The following is an 18,720-nucleotide window of genomic DNA, read 5'->3' on the forward strand; positions in this document are numbered from 1 at the left end:
CACATTTACTTGTAACACACTCATAGGGGTTTCACCAATAAAACTAATGAAACTTCAGCTTCAGGCTTCTTCACTTTCATGGGTTCCTGTGCTTTCTAGGGTTGTTGTGGACTATAGAGTGTTCTAGGTGGACAAGAGCAAACAGGTTGCAGTCAGAAAGATTTCTGGTCCATTACCAGGGGGTCTCAGAAGAAGGAGGTCCTCAGAACTGCATAGAGCAAAACCCGGATTTATTTCTTTACATTCCTGTCAGCATCTCTTATTTCACACACTGATTTTTGGGAGGAGGTCTGAGGGAAGGTGGCTGAGAATTATGGTTTGAAGGCAAGATAGAGGAGGCAGAAAACTCAGAAGGGGTCCTAAATTCAGAATAGTTGGAAAGTCGATAGATCATAAAACAAACTCAAACAGATTCAAAAGTTAAAATGTCAGCATTTAATAACAAATGGCTTCATAGAGGGAATTTCTCTTAAGTTTTCTGTTTTTAAATGAAAGAGATTCTGTTTATTAATAGAAATATTAATATTTCATAAAGAAATACTCTGGTCAGTAAGAGACACCTTTGCCACAACATGGGATATAGACTTTGTTTACAAAGCAAACCAAAACACCGTTATTCTCAAAGGAATGTGACACAGTAATCAGCAGATGTCTCAATGGATCTGCAGCTTTCATAATAAAATCATTTCCATAATGTTCTTCCTTTATATCTCTTGATCCCTTAATATTAACCGACACATAGTACATGTCAGTAACTATCCCGCCTTCTTTGCTACTCTCACTGATGTTTCCATCTGCCTTTGCTATACTGACGCTGCCCGTAGCCTATGCTGTTTGGAAAATGTGGTCCTCCATCTGAGTCCCACAGCACTGAGGTGTCCATGGAGATTCATGTGAAAGGAGACAGGGAGGGAGCCTGCTGGGCGGCCTGGGCTCTCATGGGAACATCCTGAGGAGGGAGCCAGGCTGCAGCATTTCCCTCCCTCAGCCAGTGGCAGGGCTCCCACTTTTTTCTCTTCTCTCAGAGAAGATGCCTCTCAGCAGACAACTAGAAAAGAAAGGAAAACAGAATTAGTGATGGAGGAGAGAGAGTATGGGACCTGAAGATGCTGCAGAGCTCCGCATTTTCTTAAGCTCTGAATGATGCTCTGTTTCATGACTAGCTTTCTGTTCCTTTCTCTTTCTGTCTTTTAATGCTTGTTACTGTTGTGCTGCTCTTTGTCTGCCAGAGTGGCCTGGCATCTGCGGGAGGAGCACGCCAGGAGGGAGTTTGAGGAAACCCAAGGAAAGTGTTGATGAAATTCATAAAAAGATCTTGACTTGGCCCAGAGCTGAGGACTGAGCAGGATAAAAACCCTGGGACCAACACCATGTGTGGGCGTGCCAGCCCCTCACAACAGATGTGTTTGTGTGTGAATGGATGTGACTGTGTGTGAATGTATGAATGTGTGAATGTGTGTGTATGCATGTGTGAAGGTGAGTGTGTGTGTGCATGTGCATGCATGTGTGAATGTGTGAAAGTCAATGTCAATGTTTATGAATGATTGTGAATGGGTGTGTATGAATGTGGGCGTGTGTGTGCCTTTGTTAGTGACCCAAGAAGGGAGTTTTCTCATTATAACTCAAGGCTTTAAATTTAGACTTTAGTCTCATTTTCAGATGAAGTTAAACAAATTCACACAAAACACTGACAGCCTTGCCCTGGCCGCAGTGGCTCAGTTGCTTGAGCATCATCCCTTGCATCAAAAGGTCACTGGTTCCCCAGGAGCCATCTCATCAATGTTTCTCTCTCCCTTCCACTTGCTCTAAGATCAATTGAAAATTATTTAAACCAAACTAACTAACTAACTACAACAGAACCACACTGACAGTACAATCCCATCCCCTTCTAATGTGTGTCCTGTAGTGGACTCATCACCAACACAGCCTTATGAGTTATAATAGCACATTAATTACATGGAATAAATGGCCTCATATTAAAACATGTATTCACATAATCATTTCAAATAGGTCACCATTTAAGCCCTGTTGGCACTTGTCAGCTGGCCTCTTCACGTGGGGGCTCCGTGAACTTTTGGGGGTGCAGGCTCCATGCGGGGTTCCATCCATCACCTGTGGGGCTATTCAGTTGACCTCAAAGTGAGAAGGCAGTTCCTGCCCTGGGTGTGCCCTCTCTGCACAATGGTGACTCCCCACACGTGGCATCCTTCACTTCTCTCAATAGGCCTGTAAGGTGGACACAGGGGGACCAGGGCTTGTCCAAGTTTGCTCAGCAGCCCTCGGACGCCAGGCTCTTCTCACCACTGTGTGTCAGGAGTCCGCCTGAGAGCAGGAGCTCAGGGAGCCTGAGCACGTCCTACCATGGTTCTGTTTGTGAAACCTGGCCTTCTATTTTTGTTGTTGTTGTTGTTGCTGTTAGATTTTTTAATATTTTTATCACAGTAAAATATACACAATGAAATTTAGCTTTTTAACTATTTTTTATGCACAACTCAGTGGTGGTAATTAAGTTCACAGTGCTGTGCAGCTGTCACCACCATCATCTCCATCACTGCTCCCATCTTCTCCAACTGCAACTCTGTCCCCACTAAACAGCTCCCATCCTCCTCCCCCATCCCTGGGACCCTCCATCTTACCTCTGTCTCTATGACTGACAGCTCCAGAGGCCTCATGTGAGTGGGATCACACACTATTTGTCTTTCTGTGACTGTCTTCTTTCACTGAGCATCATGTCTTCAGGGTCCATCCAGGTTGCAGCATGTATCAGGATGTTCTTTCTTTATTTCTTTTTTTATTTAACTAAATTTATTGGGGTGAGATTGGTTAATTATATAGCTTCCAGGTGCATGATTCTATCATACATCATCTGTATATTGTACTGTGTGTTCACCACCACAAGTCATGTCTCCTTCCATCACCATTTATCCTTGCTGGATCCTCTTCTACCAACACCTTTCCCTGTGGTAATCTCCATACTGCTGTCTGTGTCTATGAGGTTTTTTTACTTTGCTTGATCTCTTTCCCTTTTTCATTCAGCCCCCCAACCTCCCTCCCCTCTGACAGCTGTCAATCTGTTCTCTGTATCTATGAGTCTGTTTCTATTTTTTTTGTTAGTTTATTTTTTTGATTAGATGCCACATATAAGTAAATCCTAATATATTTGTATTTCTCTAACTGGCTTATTTCCCTTAGCACAATACTCACCAGCTCCATCCATGCTGCCCCAAAGGGAAAGATTTCTTTCACTTCATTCCTTTCTATAGCTGAGCAGTATTCCATTGTGTTAATGCACCACAGCTTTTATCCACTCCTCTACTGATGGGCAGTTGGGCAGCTCCCAAATATTGGCTATGGTAAGTAAGGCTACAGTGAACATAGTGGAGCACGGATATTTTGAATCAGTGTTTAGGTTTCTTCAGATATATTCCCAGGCTATCTTTACTCCATTGTACGTTCTTGTGTCTTTTGTCAATTATTAATTGATCATAAATGCATGGGTTTATTTCTGGACTTTTTATCCTGTTCCAAATGATCTATATGTCTGTTTTTATGGCAGTATCATGCAATATTTTATTACTATGGCCTTGTAGTATAGTATGATACCAAGTAGTGTGATTCCTCCACTTTGTTCTTTTTCAAGATTGCTGTATTTTGTTGTTGTTGTTGTTGTTCCATATATATTTTTGAAATATTTTTGTTGCTCTGTGAACTCCACAATTGGTATCTTGATAGCGATAGTGTTTAATATATAGATCACTTTGGTTTGTATGGACACTGAACTGATAAAAATTCTTCTTATCCATGAACATAGTATATGATTTCACTTATTTGTATCTTCTTCAATCTTTCTTTCTCTTTCTTTCTTTCTTTCTTTCTTTCTTTCTTTCTTTCTTTCTTTCTTTCTTTCTTTCTTTCTTTCTTTCTTCTTTCTTCCTTCCTTCTTTCTTTCTTTCTTTCTTTCTTTCTTTTCTTTCTTTCTTCTTTCTTTTCTTTCTCTTCTTCCTTCCTTCCTTCCTTCCTTCCTTCCTTCCTTCCTTCCTTCCTTCCTTCCTTCCTTCCTTCCTTCCTCCTTTCTTTCTTTCTTTTCTTTCTTTCTTTCTTTCTTTCTTTCTTTCTTTCTCTTCTTTCTTTCTTTCTTTCTTTCTTTCTTTCTTTCCTTCCTTCTTTCCTTCCTTCCTTCCTTCCTTCCTTCCTTCCTTCCTTCCTTCCTTCCTTCCTTCCTCCTTTCTTTCTTTCTTTCTTTCTTTCTTTCTTTCTTTCTTTCTTTCTTTCTTCTTCTTCTTTCTTTCTTTCTTTCCTCCTTTCTTACTTTCTTTCTTTCTCTTTCTTTTTCTTTCCTCAATATCTTTCTTTCCTTTTTTGTTAATCCTCATTGGAGGATATTTTTTCATTGCTTTTTTAGAGAGTGGAAGTGAAGAAGGGAGGGAAGAGGAGAAGTAGGAAAGAGAGAGGGAGGGAGAGAGAACCAATGATGTGAGAGAGAGTTTGATTGGGTTGGAAGCTGCTGCTGAGGTATGTACCCTTCACACACTATGGCGCCCTTGACCCTTCAGTACGTGGGCAGGCCCTCTGACCTTTGAGCCACACCCAACAGCTATTCATTTTCTTGCTTCAGTATCTTATAATTTTTTAAGAATAGGTCGTTTAAGTCCTTGGTTAAATTTATTTTTAGCTATTTTATTTTTGTGGATGCAAAAACAATTGTAAATCAGATTGTCTTTTTAGTTTACCTTCCAATAGTTCATTATTGGTGTATAAAAATGCAACTGATTTCTGAATATTTACTTTGTATTTGAATTCATTGATCAGTTCTGGTAATTTTTTGGTGGAATATTTTGGGCTCTCTATGTACAGTATTATGTCATCTGCAAATAATGACAGTTTTACTTCTTCATTTTCAATTCAAATGCTTTTTATTCTTTTTTTCTAACTGCTGTGGCTATTACTTTGAGTATTATGTTGAATAAGAGTGGTGAAAGTGGTAAGGTCTTGTTCCTGATCTTAAGGAAATCACTTTTACTTTTTGTCCATGTAGTATGATATTGGTTATAGATTTGTCATATAGGATATTTATTATGTTGAGGTATGTTCCCTCTATTCACACAATGCTGAGAGTTTTTATCATAAATGCGCACTGGATTTTGTCAAGTGCTTTTTCTGCATCTATTGATATGATCATGGAATTTTATTCCTTATTTTATTTAATCTGTGTCATTTTTATAGATTTTCAGATATTGTACCACTCTTGCATATCCCAGGAATAAATCCCACTTGGTCATGGTGTTTGATCTTCCCAATGTATTGCTGGATCCAGTTTGCTAATATTTGTTGAGGATTTTAGCATCTATGTTCATAAGGGGTATAGGCCCATCATATTTTTTTTTAGTGTCTCTATCTGATTTTGGAATTAGGATAAATACTGGCCTCATAAAATGATATTGTGAGTCTTCCCTTGTTTTGAATTTTTGAATAGTTTGAGAACAACAGATATTAGTTCTTCTTTGAATGTTTGGTAATATTCAACTATAAAGCCATTTGGTTCAGAATTTTCGTTTTTCAAGGTTTTTGTATCACTGCTTCAATTTCATTAGTTGCAGTAGATCCGTTCAGATTTTCTTTCTCTTCCTGATAGATTTTGGAAGATTGTATATTTGTTGCAATTTATTCATTTTGTTCAGATTGTTCAATTTTGGCATATAATTGTTTTTAACGTTCTTTTACAATCCTTTGTATTTCTGTGTAACCAGTTGTTACTTTCTTCTCTTTCATTTCTGATTTTATTAGCTGGCATCCTCACTTTTGTTTTTCTTGATGAGTCTGAGTAAAGTTTTGTCAATTGTGTTTTTTTATTATTTTGTTGTTGTTAATTATCACCAGAGGATATTTTTTCCAATTAATTTTTTTTTTTTTGAGCGAGTGGAAGGGATTAAGGGAAAGGAGGGGATGTAGGAAGAGAGGCAGAGAGAGAGAGAGATAGAGAGAGAGAGAGAGAGAGAGAGAGAGAAATGTCAATTGGTTAATTGGTTCCCTCACTCCTGTGAGAGGGACACATCAATCGGTTCTCTTCTGCACATGCCCAAGTAGGGTCGGCAATTGAGCCTGCATGCCAGGTACATGCCCTTAACCAGGAATTGAACCACAACACATTGGTGTGTGGATGTTCTAACCATTGAATAACTCTCACTTCATTAATCTCATTTTTTTAGACTCTATTTTACTTATTTCTGCTCTGATCTTCAATATGTCCTTTGTTCTCATTTTGAACTGTTTGTTTTTCTCTTTTCTAGTTCTAAGTGTGAAGTTAGATTCTTTATTTGAGATTTTTCTTGTTTTTTGAGGGAGGCCTGTAATGATTTGAATTTTCTTCTTAGAACTACTTTTGCTGTGTCCCATAGATTTTGGGTTGTTGTGCTCTCATTTTCATTTGCTTCAAGTTATCTTTTGATTTCTTTTCTGATCTCATTATTAACCCATTTATTGTTTAGTTACATGTTATTTAGCCTCTATGTCTTTATGTGTTTTACATTTTCTTTTTTATCTGATCAATAATATTCTATTGCAAATGTATGTAACATAAGATTTATAATGTTAACCACATTTAAGTATACAATTCAGCTGCATTAAGTACCATAATGTTGTGAAGCTATCACCAGTATCTATCTCCAGAAATGTTTTCTTTGATTTTTTTTTTTTTGCTTCTTATTCTTTTTCTTTTCTTTTTTTATTGGATTTATTGAGGTGACAGGTTTTAGGTGTATACAATTATATAATATATCACTTGTATACCAGTTTTTTTTCTTCTGATTGATTTCTAGTTTTATATCATTGTGGTCAGAGATCATTTTTTATATGATTTCAATTTTTCAAATTTATTGAGACATGTTTTGTGTTCTAACATGTGGTCTATCCTAGAAAATATTCCATGTGCATTTGAAAACAATGTATATTCTGCTGTTTTGGAGTGAAATGCTCTGCAGATACCAACTAAAAAGGATGTCATTTAAAGTTATAGTTCCTTTTAGATTTTCCATCTGGGATATCTATCCATTGATGTCAATGGGTATTATGATCCCCTCCTAAGCCTGGATAGCTGTCAATCTCTCCCTTTATGTCCATCAAGATTTGCTTTATATATTTAGGTGCTCCTATGTTGGGTACATAAATGTTTACAGGGGTTATGTCCTCTTGTTGGATTGCTCCCTTTATCATTATGTAGGGTCCTTCTTTGTCTCTTAAGATAGCCTTTGTAAGTCTATTTTGTCACACACAGGTATTGCTACCCCAGCATCTTTTTTTTTCTTTTGCATAAAATATATATTTTTATCCCTTTTAGTCTGTATATCTCTTTCTGAGGTTGGTCTTATTTTTCTATCCATTCAGCAACCATGTTTTTTGTTTGGAGCATTCACATTTAAAATGATTATTGATAAGTATGTATATTTTTCCATTCTATTCTTTTAACTATGGTCCTCTTTTTTCTCCTTCTTGACCCTTTAACAGTTCTTTAATATGAGTTTGGTGGTAAGGAACTTCTTTAGCTTTTGGTTGTCTGGAAAGCTCTTTATTTCTCTGTCAATTTTAAATGAAAGACTTGCTGGGTAGAGTCTTGGTTGTAGTTCCCTCCTTTACATGGCACTGAATATTTTCTGCCAATCCATCTGAGTAAAATGTTTCTATTGAGAAATGTGCTGGTAGTCTTATGGGAGCTCCCTTGTAGGTAACTAACAGCCTTTCTCTTACTGCTTTTTCTCTTTATTTTTAAACTTTGCCATTTTAATTATGATGTGTTTTGGCATGGCCATTTTTGGGTTCATCTTACTTGGGACTCACTGTCCCTTCTGGACTTGTCTTTTTCCTTCACCAGGTTTGGGAAGTTTCAGTCATTATTTCTTTTAATAGGCTCTCGATCCATTGCTCGCTCTTTTCTCCTTCTTGTACTCATTTGATTCAATTCATGTTGCTAGGATTCATTTTGTCCCAAAGAGCCCTTAAATAGTCTTCATTTTTAATTTTTTTTCTTTTTGCTTCTCTGATTGTCTTCTGCTACTTTGTCTTCCAAACAGATTCAATCCTCTACTTCATTCAGTTGCCCATGTTTTCTAGTGTACCATTCATGTCAGACATTGTAACCTTTATTTTAACTTAATTTTTATGGCTTATATGTTCTTTTTCATGCTTACTATCTCTTTATTGAAGTTCTTATTGATTTCATCTATTCTTCCTCTAGGTTCATTTAGGATCTTTATAAGCATTTTTTTTTTAAATCTGTATCTAGTAGTATACTTGCCTCTATTTCACTAAATTATTTTTTGAAGGTGTCTGATGTACTTTAATGGGGGCATTTTTCTTTGTCTACCCATTTTGGATGTCTCGGTGTATACATTTCAATGTATTAGACTATTAGACACCCAATGTTGGTAGTGTGGCCTTATGTAGTAGGTGTCCTGAGGGACCTAATGGCACAGTCTTCTTTTTTCCAGAGCTGAGTGTTCCAAGAATGTCCCTTGTGTGTGTTACATGGGCTCTCCTGTTGTAGTTGAGTCTATATTGCTATTGGCCTATTTATGTACGTGGTTGACTTTCCAGGTGGCTGACTGTGAGGATCACCCCTGACCACATTGAATGAGCTGCTGCACAGGTGCTGACCTCATGGAGCAGAATTCGCCTCAGCAGGTTCTGATGTCCTGTAAGATCTCCCTTTGGATATGCCGCTTGTGAAGCTAACTGGATCATGCTCGGATGTCATCTGCAGTTGGCCCCTGTGTGGGTTGTCCTGGATGCAAATGAGAGAGACTCTGGTGCTGGCCAATGTCAGATGCTTCCTGTGACTGGCCTTGCGAACTCTATTTAGAGCTGCAAACAATTCACAGTGTGTGGCTGCCTCTGCTGGTTCAGAGTGAGAGCAGGAAGGTCCAAGCAGTGCACCAAGGCTGCCTTTACTTCCACTGGGCTGGCAGATGGACAGCAAAAGTCCCAAGGGGCCCCTGTGTTCTGCCTCTGCCCACCTCCACGTGTGGGTGCCTGTTAGTCTCGGTCACTCAAAGTGCCTCTGGAGGGACTCAAGTTGCAGGAGGTAGTTTCTCAGTGAGTCCCCAGGTAGGGGCGAGCGGTGGTCACCAGATAGATACAGGTTTAAACTTGGTGACTGTGCAGGGACTGAGGCCACTCAGCAAATGCCCCAGGGTATACTTGGTCTAGCTGCCCCCTACTGGGTCCTCACACACCTTTGACCAGTGGGCAAGAGCCTCAGACCTGGCTTTCTTGTAAGAGTAGAATTAAAAGGTCCAAACAGTCCTCATGGCAGTACTTAGGGTGTCGGGGATGTATACTCTGACATCATCCATGTGAGCTCAAGGGCTTTGCAGAGGGTCTGTGGGTTGTCAGAGGCCATGGAGGTACTTCCTGCTGTGGACTATACATGGTTCCCTGGGATGCAGCTGGAGAGTGAGGGCATGGCGAGGTCTTGCAGCTCTGATCCGGTCACTATTTCCCACACAGATTAGTCCCCTCCTGTGTGCCTGATCCCAGCAGATGCGACCCTCCATTTCCATCCTCAGATAACTGTAGTGCTCTTCAGATGTCTGACCAGATGCATGCTCACTGGCAGCCTGTGCAGCACCAACCCTGCCTTCTTTCCTCAAGGCTGGGTGAGCCAGGCTGGCTGGGGTGCAGGGAAGGGCAGATAAAGGTCCCTTGGGTGGATTGAAATGCTATTAGAACCATTAAGATTTTTTAAAATGTATTTTTTTTTCTGTCTGCTCCTTCACTAGAACAAAGCAACCAAAGTGATGCTTAGCTCACTCTCATGGAAGCACAGTTCTTCTCTCCACCAGTGCCACAGGTCACCAGAGCAGTGAAGGGGCAACTGGAGGAAGAAGACAGGGCATTCCTCCCCAGCAGCGTAACACCCTCACAGGCATGATGCTGTCTGGAGAGCTGACCCCTGCTGGAGCGCTTAAGGCTTTTAGGCACAGAGTGTACTGATCTGATTTATATTTTTTAAAGATCACTCTGATTTGCATTTTTATTTTTATTAAAAATTCTTTTACTAATTTATTTTTTTTCAATTAGAGATGACATTCAATATTAGTTTCAAGTGTATATAATAGTGGTTTGACATTAATATAACATATAGAGTGATCCCCTGATAAGTATAGCATGGGGGATCATTTAAAAGGGTATTAATCCAATGCATGAGGGCTCTACCCTCATAACCTAATCGACCTCAATAGACCCACCTTTTATTTATTTTTAATCAAACTTATTTGGGTGACATTCACTAATAAAATTGCATAGGTCAGGTGTGCAATTCTATAATGCATCATCAGTATATTGCACTGTGTGCTCACTGCCTTCAAGTCAAGTCTCCTTCCATCACCATTAATCGCCCCTATGCCCTCTTCTTCCTCCTCCCACCCCTCACCCACCAAACCTATCCACCACTCTAAACACACAACCCCCACCTGCCACCCCACACCCACAACCCCAGCACTCATCTGCCATCCCACACACCCACTACTACCCATCACCCCCATACCCTGCTTACCCCCTACTCCCATCCCCAACCTGCCACCCCACATCACCCAGCCCCACCCATCACCCCTACCCCCCATCCACCAGCCCACACACTCCACTACTACCCCTCACCCCCCATCCCCCACATCCCCCCTACCTCCACCCCTCACCCACCACCCCACATCCCCCACCCCCAACCCACCAGCCCCCACCAACCCCCACCCACCAGCCCCCATCCCCCACCCCCCACACTTCACCCCCCACCCCCCCCACCCCCCACACTCTACCCCCCACGTCCCACCCCCCACACTCCCCTCCCACCCCCCCACCCCCCCACCCCCCTTCCCCTGCTTGTGATTTGACATTTGAAATGATATTTGAGATGTGTCTTGAGGGCTCAGGTAGGATTTAGACAGATGAAGAGGGTGAGAATGTGCTTCAGGTACAGACAGTGGCCACAGCCTGGAGGCAGGAGAGATGAACAATGGGCAGACCAGAGCATATGCCCCTCAGATGCCTGTGAGTGAGGGGTCAGGACAGGGAAACAGAAGACCCTGCATGGAGGGAAAAGGCAGAGGGGAATGGGGACCAACCACAGAGTGGTCAGAGCAGGGGAGACAGTGGCCCCTCCATGGGAAGGCAGGGCAGGGGGGACAGGGCACCATGAGAGGGGTGGGCAGTCAGGACAGGAGACCTTGGGAAGGGGCAGGGATGCAGAAGAGTGGTTAGGGGACTTTCCATTGAAGCAACAGAACAGGGAAAAGTAAGACCTCCCCCCTAACTGGTTTGGCTCAGTGGATAGAGCGTCAGCCTGTGGACTCAAGGGTCCCGGGTTCGATTCTGATCAAGGGCATGTACCTTGATTGCGTGCACATCCCCAGTAGGGAGTGTGCAGGAGGCAGCTGATGGGTGCTTCTCTCTCATCGATTTTTCTAACTCTCTATCCCTCTCCCTTCCTCTCTGTAAAAAAATCAATAAAATATATTTTAAAAAATAAAAATCATCATTCTCGCCAAAACCGATTTGTCTCAGTGGATAGAGCCTCGGCCTACGAACTGAAAGGTCCCAGGTTCGATTCCAGTCAAGGGCATATACCTGGGTTACAAGCAAATCCCCAGTAGGTGATGTGCAGGAGGCAGCTGGTCGATGTTTCTCTCTCATCGATGTTTCTAACTCTCTATCTCTCTCTCCCTTCCTCTCTGTAAAAAATCAATTAAATATATTTTTAAAAAAACAAGAAATAAAAAAAATAAAAATTATCATTCTCCCCTTAAAAAAAAAAAAAAGAAGACCCTTCGTGGCTGTGCCAGGGCATGGGGGACAGTGGACCCTTCTCGGTAAGGACAGGGGACCATCCATGGAGGGGTCAGTGTCCCCACCTCCTGTCCCTTTTGCCCTGGCCCTCCTGCCCTGTCCCATCCATGGATGGGCCCCTGTCCTACCAAGCAGGGTCCTCTGTCCTCCCTGCCCAGACACAGCCACGAAGGGTCTTCTTTTTCCCTGCCCTGTTGCTTCAATGGAGAGTCCCCTTTCCACACTGCCCTGTGGGGACAGAGCCGGGGGAGAGGGACCCTCCATGGAGTGGGGAGAGCAGACCTTCTGTGGAGGGACAAGCAGAGGGAAAGGGGACTCTTCAAGGAGGAAATGGGCAGAGGGATAGGGATCCCCCCTTTTGAGGGGGCAAGGAAAGGGTGAAATGGACTGTCCATGGCAGGAGCAAGACATGGAGGACAGGGAGCCATCCATGGAGGGGGAAAGTGCAGGGGGACAGGACACCCCTGTCATGGTCCCCCTTGGCACCCCTTCTCTGCCCCTTCAAATGGGGGTTCTTTGTCCCCTGCCCATTCTCCTTGGATGGTCCCCTGTTTCCTCTGCTCTGTCCCGTGCATGGAGGGTCCCTGTGCTCCCTGCACTGCTCCCTCCATGGAGAATCCCTTGTTCACCCTTTCCTGACCCCCTCAAAAGGTGGGGTTCCCTACCCCCCTGCTCATTTTCCTCCACAGGCAGAGGAAATGCCCTGCCCATTCCCCTCCATGAAGAGTCCCCTTTCTCCCTTGCCCTAACTCTCCATGGAGGGTGTCTCTCCTCCCTTCTCATTTCCCTCCATGGAGGGTGTTCTCTCAACCCTTCCCTTTCCTTTCCATTGAGATCAATGGGCAGGGCTACCAGGAACCTCCCCTATGATGGGCAGGACAGAGATGAAGGGGGTTCCCTGCATGGAATGAGGACAGGGGTCCCACCTTGTAAGGACAGGGCCCGGGGGAAAGGAGACCCTCCATGAAAGGGACAAGGAGGGGAGACAGAGGACATTCCATGGTGGTGAATGAGCAGGTGAACAAGGAACCCCTCACCTTTGAAGGGACATGGGGTAAGAGCAGGGGGATAGGGAATCTCTTCTTTGAGGGGATATTTGTATCCCTGCCCATTTCCCTCTCTGGAAAGAGTACCCTTTCTCCCTTGCCCTGACCCTCCCCTGCCCTGTCACCACAAAGTTGGATTCTCTATCCCCCAGCCCATTCCCCTCCATGGAAGGAACCTGTCCCCACTCCATGGAGCATGCTCCCAACACCATGCCCTGTCCCTTCAAAGGGGGGTTCCTTGTTCCCTGCCCACTCACCTCCATGGAGGGTTCCTTGTCTCCAATGCCTTGCTCCCTCCAAGGAGGGTGGCATCTCCTCTCTACCTTTTCCCATCAAAGGATTCCCTGACCCCCTGCGTATTCCCCTCCATGGAGGGTTCCCTGTCCTCCATGCCTTGCTCTTGCCATGGATAGGCCATTTCTCCCCTTCCTTGCCCCTTCAAAGGGAGGATTTCTATCCCCCTAACCATTCCCCTCCAAGGAGAGTCCTCTTCCCCACCTGCCCTGTCCCTCTGTGGACGGTCCCCTCTCCTCACTTCCTGGAGGGTGACCCCTACCCCTGCCATGTCCCCTCAAAGGGAAGGGATCCTTGTTCCACTGCCCATTCCTAACCCTGGAGAACCTCCTCTCCCCCTCCCCTTTCCCTCCATTGTGGGTCCCCTGTGTCCAGCTCATGGAGGCTGCCCCCTCCCTCCTTCCCTGTCCCCTCAAAGGGGGAGCCATTGTATGCCTGTCCATTCACCACCATGGAGAGTCCCCTACCTCCCCTACTGATTCCTCTCAAAGGAGGGTGGAACTGGGAGGGGAAAAAGAGGACCCTCCAGAAAAAGGAATGGCAGGGGTACAAGGAACATCTCAAAGGGGTGGTTCCCTCTCTCCCTACCCAATGCCCTCCATGGAAAGTTCCTTTCACCCCCCCCCCCCCCCCAGCCTGCCCTGTCCCACTGTGGAGGGACCCCTGTCCTCACTCCATGTAGGGTGCCTCCTCTCTCTTGTCCTGCCCGGTAAGGGCAGGTTCCCTATCCCCTTGCCCATTCCCCTTTATGGAGTGTCCTCTCCCCCATCCCCCACCTGCCCTGTCCCCTCAAAGAGAGGCGGTTCCTTGAATGCTGCCTATTCTTCTCTCTGGAGTGTCCCTTTCCCTCCTCCCTTTCTCCTCCCTGGTGGGTCCCCTCTCTCCCCCTCATGGAGGTGACCCTCTTTCCTGTACTGTCAACTCTAACGGGCGGGTTCATTGTATGCCTGCCCATACAACACCATGGAGATTCCCTTATCTCCCTGGTCTATTCAGTCAAGGGGGTGGGGGGGATTCCCAATCCCCCTACTGACTCCCTCCATGGAGTATGCCCTGTCTCCCCTCCATCATGTCTCCATGGAGTGTTCTTTGACCCCATTCCATGGAGGATTCCCCTCCATCATACTCTGTACCTCAAAGGGGGGTTTCCTTGTACCCCTGCCCATTCATCTTGATAGGGGTCCATTTTCCCACTACCCTGTGCCCTCCATGGACGGTTCCCTATGCCCCAGCACTTCCCCTCCAAAAATGTTCCCCTCTCCTTCCTGCCCTGCCCCTTCCATGGTGGGTCCCCTCTCCTCCCTGACCTGCCCCTTCCATGGAGGGTTCCCTCTCCTCTCTGATCCATCCCATCCATGAAGGGTCCACTCTCCTCCCTGCCCTGCCCCCTCCATGGAGAGTCCCCTCTCCTCCCTGTCCTGCTCCCTCCATGAAGGGTCCCCTCTCTCCCTAACCTGTCCCCTCCATGGAAGTTTCCTATCCTCATGCCCTGCCCTGCCCCCCTCAATTGAGGTTCCCCTCTCTTCCCTGCCCCATCCATGGAGGGTCCCCTCTCCTCCCTGCCCCCTTCATGGAGAGTTCCCTCCCCTCCCTGCCCTAACCCCTCCATGAAGTGTCCCCCTCTTCTCTCTGCCCTGCCCCCTGCATTGAGGGTCCACTCTCCTCCCAGCCCCCTCCATGAAGGGTTCCCTCTCTTCCCTACCCTCTCCCCTTCATGGAGGGTTTCCTCCCCTCCATGCCCTACCCCATCCATGAAGGGTCCCCTCTCCCCCGTCCCTTCCCCTTCCATGGAGGGTAGCCTCTCCTCTCTGCCCAGCCCCCTCCATAGAGGATCCCTTCTCCCCCAACCCTGTCTTCTCCATGGAATGTCCCCTCTCCTCCTTGACCTCTCCCCTTCATGGAGGATCCCCTCTCTTCCCTGCCCTCTCTCCTCCATGGAGGTTTCACTGCCCTCCCTACCCTGCCCCCTCATTGGAGGGTCCCCTGTCTGCCCATCCTGTCCCCTCCATGGAGGGTCCTCTCTCTCCCTACCCTGCCCCCTCCATCCCCTCCATGGAGGGATCCCTGCCCCCCTCCCCCGTCCTGACTCTCCATGGAGGGTCCCTTCCCCTCCCTGACCCAGCTCTCCATGGAGCGTCCCCTATCTTCCCTTCCCTTCCCCCTCCATGGAGGTTCCCCTCTCCTCCTTGCCAGTCCCCTCCATGGAGGGTCCCCTCTCTTCCCTGACCTGTCCCCTCCATGGAGGGTCCCCTCTCTTCCCTGACCTGTCTCCTCCATGGAGGGTCCCCCTCTCTTCCCTGACCTGCCCCCTCCATGGAGGGTCCCCTCTCCTCTCGTCCCCCCCTCCATGGAGGGTCCCCTCTCCTCCCTGAACTGGCTCCTTCATGGAGGGTCCCCTCTCCTCCCTGACCTGTCTCCTCCATGGAGGGTCCCCTCTCCTCCCTGCACTTCCTCCTCCATGGAAGGTCCCCTGCCCCCTATCCTGTCCCCTCCATGGTGGGCTCCCTGCCCTCCCCCATCCTGACTCTCCATGGAGGGCCCCCTCCCCTTCCTGACCCACCCCTCCAAGGAGGGTCCCCTATCTTCCCTTCTCTTCCCCCTCCATGGAGGTTCCCCTCTCCTCCCTGCCCTCTCCCCTCCATGTAGGGTCCCCTCTCCTCCCTGACCTGTCCCCTCCATGGAGAGTCCCCTATCTTCCCTGCCCCCTCCATGGAGGGTCCCTTCTCCTTCAACCCTGTCTTCTCTATGGACGGTTCCCTATTCCCCTGACCTGCCTCCTCCATGGAGGGTCCCCAATCCTCCCTGCCTTCTCCCCTCCATGGAGAGTCCCCTCTCCTCCCTGCCTACTTCCTCCATGGAGGGTCCCCTCTCCTCCCTGCCTACTCCCTCCATGGAGGGTCCCCTCTCCTCCCTGCCTACTCCCTCCATGGAGGGTCCCCTCTCCTCCCTGACCTGTCCCCTCCATGGAGAGTCCCCTATCTTCCCTGCCCCCTCCATGGAGGGTCCCTTCTCCTTCAACCCTGTCTTCTCTATGGACGGTTCCCTATTCCCCTGACCTGCCTCCTCCATGGAGGGTCCCCAATCCTCCCTGCCTTCTCCCCTCCATGGAGAGTCCCCTCTCCTCCCTGCCTACTTCCTCCATGGAGGGTCCCCTCTCCTCCCTGCCTACTCCCTCCATGGAGGGTCCCCTCTCCTCCCTGCCTACTCCCTCCATGGAGGGTCCCCTCTCCTCCCTGCCTACTCCCTCCATGGAGGGTCCCCTCTCCTACCTGCCTACTCCCTCCATGGAGAGTCCCCTCTCCTCCCTGCCCTCTCCCCTCCATGGAGGGTCCCCTCTCCTCCCTGTCTACTCCCTCCATGGAGGGTCCCCTCTCCTCCCTGCCTACTCCCTCCATGGAGGGTCCCCTCTCCTCCCTGCCTACTCCCTACATGGAGGGTCCCCTCTCCTCCCTGCCCTCTCTCCTCCATGGAGGTTTCCCTGTCCCCCTATTTTGTCCCCTCCATGGAGGGTCTTCTCTCCCCTTACCCTGGCCCCTCCATGGAGGGCTCCCTGCCTCCCCCCCCAACCCCGGACCCTCCATGGAGGGTCCCCTGTCCTCCCTGCCCTGCCCCCTCCATGGAGGGTTCACTGTCTCCCCTGCTCTGCCCCTCCATGGAAAGTCCCCTCCCCCTCTGCCCTGTCCCCTCCATGCAGGGTCTTCTGTTTCCCTGCCCTGTCCCATCACTCACAGGCTCTGAGAGGCATGTGCTCTGGTCCCCAGTGTTCATCTGTCCTGCTCCACGCCGTGTCCATTGTCTGTACCTGAAGCACATCTCACCGTCTTCATCTGCCTAAATCCTGCCTGGCTCTCAGGACACATGTCAAATATCATTTCAAATGTCAAATCACTGAGTGATCTTTAAAAAATATAAATCAGATCCCCCTATTCTTGTGCCTAAAAGCCTTCCTGCTGTGGCAGCATTTCCAACCCACCCTCTATCTGCCCGCCCAACCGCCCTCTCCTGCCTGCCCTCTCCTGCACCAGCCTGGCTCTCCCTGCCCTGGAGGTACTTGCTGTCCCTTGGGTGGTAGCTTCCTGAGTTCTCCCTGTGGTGAGCTCTGTCTCAATAGCCAAGTCTGAGTTAAATATGACAAGATCTTGGGGAGCCCTTCCCTGAGTCTCTTGGGGCCTCACACTGAAGAGGCCTCAACCAGGTGTGTGGGGTATAAGCTGGCAGCAGGTCACAGAGCTGACAGGTCACAATGATGAGACAGGTCATAGAGGTAACCTGGCAACCACTGGAGGTCAGCCAGGTGGGCCAATGGAACCAGGGGTTCTTGTGTGGTTGTTTTCAATCCCTGAATGAACATTTATTCAGCACCAACAAACCCCAGACCCTCTACAGAATGTACAGAAAGTCATAAAGATAAATACTTTATATACATTACTAGAGGCCCAGTGCATGGAAGTCGTGCACTGGGTGTGGGGAAGGGGGGCTGTTTTTCTTCCTGGCCTGTGCCCTCTTGCAGTCCAGAAACCTTGGGGGTTGTGGGCTTGTCCGCCTGCCGGCTTAGGCTCGATTCCCCAGGCCTAAGCCAGCACTGAGACCTCCCTCTCACAGTCCAGCACTCTCTGAGTCCAGGATCCCTCACTCTTTACTGCCTATCTGCCAAGGAGGTGGAAGATGCTCCCACCACCACAGCTGCACTTGAAAGCCATGAGCCTGGCTTCTGGCTGAACAGGAGCTGAGCAGGGGGTGGTGTGCTGCTCAGCCAGAAGCTGGCTTGTCGTTCCTTAGCGCTGGCCCTGCCTCCCACCCACTTGTGACGGTCTAGGCAATCAGGGTCTGGTGGCTGGCCAAGGGAGGGACCGTGGGAGGTTGAGGCACCATGGTCACACCCCTGTCCCGCCTTTGAATAAGTACCGGAACCAAGCCACCCCCATCTATCATCTGGCTGCATCTGAAGAAGTCAAGGCAGCACCTGGACTGGCCCTGCCCCCCCGGCCCACTGGTGGTTCAGGAAGGTTGTTCTTGCCTCGGCCCTTGCAGACCTGGCTTCTTCCAGAAGGTCGTCCAGAAGGATGTCCAGAAGGACGTTCGGCTGTGTGGTCTAATTAGCATATTAGCTCTTTATTATATAGGATTGCCTTTTATTACAAAGCTTAGTTTTTTATTTAGGAATTTAATCCTAATAGATTGATTTTTTTCAATTGTTTCCAGTTAGAGATTATGTTTATCATAGAGAAACAAGTGTCCACAGCTCCATTTTCTTACATCTTACTCTTTATTTTAGAGTCTTGTACTATACACCAATATGTATCAATATGCAAGCATGCCTGAGATTCACTGTGTGTCTTTGTGTTGGTAAAATTATTTGTTTGTCATTGCACCGATACTTTGCTTATTAATTATTCTAGGTGCAGTATTTCCTCTCAGAGCAGTCTCGCCTCTTGGTCCTCCATCTAACATTTAGAATAAGCTTAGTAGGCTCCATTAATTATAATAATATTAATAATAGTAATAATAATAATATTAGTAATAATAACTTTTGAACATTTTAAATCATGAA

At 47.2% G+C, this 18,720-nt stretch overlaps 1 non-coding gene across 1 annotated transcript; it reads right to left on the reverse strand.

Annotated features, from left to right (window-relative positions):
• Positions 1-9,750: 9,750 nt before the first annotated feature.
• On the reverse strand, positions 9,751-9,951 carry LOC139020219 (small nucleolar RNA SNORA74). Its single transcript, XR_011473232.1, has one exon. It is a non-coding gene; the product is annotated as a small nucleolar RNA SNORA74 (small nucleolar RNA).
• Positions 9,952-18,720: the final 8,769 nt, after the last annotated feature.

This window comes from Myotis yumanensis, unplaced genomic scaffold (genome assembly GCF_028538775.1).
Source record: "Myotis yumanensis isolate MYYU_CA2020_CCGP unplaced genomic scaffold, mMyoYum1.0.hap1 SCAF_11, whole genome shotgun sequence".
In the NCBI taxonomy this organism is placed as follows: domain Eukaryota; kingdom Metazoa; phylum Chordata; class Mammalia; order Chiroptera; family Vespertilionidae; genus Myotis; species Myotis yumanensis.